Raw genomic sequence first — 3,726 nt, forward strand, 5'->3', positions numbered from 1 at the left:
TTTTTGTATTTTTAGTAGAGATGGGGTTTCACCATGTTGGCCAGGTTGGTCTCGAACTTCTGACCTCGTGATCTGCCTGCCTCAGCCTTTCAGAGTGCTGGGATTATAGGCGTGAGCCACTATGCCTGGCCAGAATCAAGTTTTAGTACAAAGAAAGCATTTCCCAAGCAATGAGTGTCAAAGGAAAAAAATAGAAGAGTAATGTAATTAAACTTTCCTTCAAAGAAAGGACAGAAACATATCTCTTATGGTAAGTTTCGAAAGATCAGTATTTCATGGTCCCATAATATGTGTTTGTTTTACATGATGTACTTAAATAATGCAAATGTATGAAGCAGGGATCTGTGGCAATCCAAATTCATCCACCAGAACTCTATCGTTGGTTTTTTGTGTCAGTGGGAACACCTTCTGGAATTGCAAGTGCAGATGCTGCCTCATCTAAATAGAACTCTCTTTGTCAGCCACAAGCTCATCACCCAGTGTGTATCCATCTCTGCTTCTAGGTCATCTTCATCGAATTCTGGGCCACCATAACTGCGACTCAGTGCTTCTTGGATTTCATTTGCATCTTCCATCATGTCCAGTACCTGGTCTTGTAAATTCTCAGTCTGGTCAGTTTTCCCTTGTATGCCTTCATTTCCCCTGCTCCCAGTTTCATTGCATCAGCCGTGGTCTTGATATCCTTCAATGACTGGATGGTGTAATTGACTTGTTCCATGTTGAATGACTGTTGGGTGCGATTCTCCTGCTGCTGCTCATACATCCGCTTTTGTTTTAAAACTCGCAAGGCTTTCTGCGTAACAGTATTCTTTGCAGGACACCCTCTCATCTTAATCTGGTCCTTTAACTTCACTAGCTCAGCATCCAATCTAGAAATCTTCTTGTCAGTGGATTCTGCCCTGCTGTCCACCATGCCAATGCAGTCATTCAGGCTGGGCGGCAGAGCTTTAATTTCACTTTTCTGAAGAATCAGTTCATCTTGAGCGGCTGTGAAGAAACCCAAACACCTTTTTTTCTTTCTTTCTTTCTTCTTTTTTTTGTCTCACTGTCACAGGCTGGAGTGCAGTGGCGTGATCTCGGTTCACTGCAGCCTCTGCCTTCCGGGTTCAAGCAATTCTCCTGCCTCAGCCTCCTGAGTAGCTGGGATTACAGGCATCTGCCATCATGCCCAGCTAATTTTTGTGTTTTTTAGTAGAGATTAGGTTTCACCATGTTGGCCAGGCTGATCTCGAACTCCTGGGCTCAAGTGATCAGCCCACGTGGGCTTCCCAAAGTGCCGGGATTATAGGCATGAGCCACTGTGCCTGGCCTAACACCTTTTTTTCTTAATGCATATACTAGAACATCAGGAACAGTGTTGAAAGATGGTGAAGACAGTTGAATGGGTGTCCTTTTTTCATTTATCTTGAGTTAGTTTACCCCTAGTGTTTTACCATATTGCATATGCTGATAATTTCTGGTGATTATGTGCATTTATGCTGGGAAGTACCTTATAGTTTACCAAGTTTTTATTGAGTGGATATTGCACTTCAGGTTCTTTTCTGTTTTTTTTTTTTTTAATAGCTATTTTAATAGTTTAAAAAAGACTATTTCAAATACTTTTCTTCACTTTTTAACCATTTTTTCTTTTTTGAAGTCTTTCAAAAATCACTACAGAATTTTGTTTTTTGTTTTTTACCCCTTTTACTCTATTAAATATAATGAGTTTCCTAATGTTAACCCATTCCTAGTCCCAGAATAAACCTGTTTGATTATGTAGTGTTATTTTTATTTATTTTATTTTAATTTTTATTTAGAGATGGGGGTCTCACTGTGTTGCCCAGGCTGGTATCAAACTCCTAGCCTCAAGTCAGTAATCCTCCCAAAGCTATGGGATTTACAGGCATGAGCTACCATACCTGACCATGTTACTATTTTAATATACAGCTGGTTCAATTTGCTAGTGCTTTATTTAGGATTTTTTATCTATCATAAATCAGATGTCCAAAGCAGCTGTTTTAAACATTTTTAAAATTTTTATTTATTTAGAGACAGTGTCTTGCTCTGTTGCTCAGGCTGGAATACAGTGATGTGATCATAGCTCAGTGCAGCCTCAGACTCCTTCAAGTCTTCCTCCAGCATCAGCTCCCTGAGTAGCTGAGATTACAAACGTGACTCACTATGCCTGGCTATTGGTAAAAATATTATGACTGTTTTTTGAGATTGTAATGTATGTGGCACAAAGTTTTGTTTTGCCTTGCTTTTTTTTATTTTCTTTTTTTTTTAAGAGATAGAGTCTTGCTCTGCCTCCCAGACTGAAGTACAGTGATGTGATCATAGCTCACTGCAGTCTCAAACTCCTGGGCTCAGGTGATCCTTCCAGCTCAGCCTCCCGAGTAGCTAGGACCACAGATGCATGGACCACTCCCAGCTAAATTTTTTCTTTTGGGAAGGAGACATGGATTCCTCACTATGTTGCCCAGGCTTATTTATTTATTTTTCAAAAGAGGATCTTGCCCTATTGCCTAGACGAGAGTGCAGTGGTGCAGTCATGACTCACTGCAGCCTCGACCTCTTGGGCTCAAGCAGTCCTTCTGCCTCAGCCTCCCAAGTAGCTGGGAGTAAAGACATATGCCGCCATACCTGGTTAATTTTTTAATTTATTGTAGAAACTGGGTCTCACTATGTTGCCCAGGCTGGTCTTGAACTTCTGGGTTCAAGCAGTCCTCCTGTCTCGACCTCCCAAAGTGCTGGCATTACAGGTGTGAGCCACCATGCCTGGCCTGTTTTTTTTTTTTCTACTTTTATTGAGTACATTTTTGTAAATTCTTTTTCGTAAGTTAGAATACTTTCTTATTTTTCGAAAGTATGAGTACCTAGGTGGTATAGAGCTATCTGTGAAATGTAGTTTGAAATTTTAAACTTAAAGGTCATAATCTCCTTTAAATTCTGGATGAATAGCATTTTGTCTTTTGGCATTTGGAGATTCAGATGAGAAGTCTAATAATGTCAAGTCTGATTTTCTTTGTTGTCAATCTGATTTTTCCTGAAAGTTTGTATGATTTTGTCTTTACCATTGGAATTCAAAAATTTCACCATGTCTGTGTATAGCAGAGATGTCTTTAAGGAAAAGTTCTGCCTGGCATTTGATGAGCCCCTTTAATGTGAAGACTCAAGTCCATCAAATTTAGGGAAATGTTCTTACATTGTGTCTTTCATAATCTCTACAAATTCCGTTCCTTTTTAGAATTTCTATTTATAGAAATTGAGTTTTCTGGAATTACTTTCATTTCATATATAATTTCCCTTTTAGTGACATATGTTGGCATTTTTGCTTTGGATTCGTGGAGATGTCCTGTCAGTAATCTCTTGTAATTCAGTTATTATATTTTTCATCAGTGTTTATTCTGTTCTTTCCTCTACTGAAATCTATTTTTGAAGGTAGGGGCTGGAAATTTGAGTCTTCATCCTCTTCGTCGTCATCGCAGTCTTCTTCTTTTTCTTCTTCATTATTACTATTACTTTATTTATTTATTTTTTTGAGAAGGCGTTTCTCCATTGTTGCTCAGGCTGGAGTGCGACGGCACAATCTCGGCTCACTGCAACTTCCACCTCCTGGGTTCAGGTGATTCTCCTGCCTCACCCTCCCAAGTAGCTGGGATTACAGGCATGAGCCACCACACCCAGCCTGAGTTTTCTTATTTTTTAAGCTTTGTTTTCTTCCTACTCTTTTTTTTTTTTTTTTGA

General features: G+C 39.4%; 1 protein-coding gene and 1 pseudogene across 5 annotated transcripts in view; one reads left to right on the forward strand and one right to left on the reverse strand.

Moving 5' to 3' along the window:
- Window positions 1-3,726, forward strand: part of ZC3H11A (zinc finger CCCH-type containing 11A) — a 64,573-nt gene that overhangs the window by 10,831 nt on the left and 50,016 nt on the right. The gene's annotated exons all lie outside the window — the stretch shown is intronic.
- On the reverse strand, window positions 313-1,443 carry LOC105504411 (annotated as a pseudogene).

Source organism: Colobus angolensis, unplaced genomic scaffold, assembly GCF_000951035.1.
Source record: "Colobus angolensis palliatus isolate OR3802 unplaced genomic scaffold, Cang.pa_1.0 Scaffold91, whole genome shotgun sequence".
NCBI classification, from domain to species: Eukaryota; Metazoa; Chordata; class Mammalia; order Primates; family Cercopithecidae; genus Colobus; species Colobus angolensis.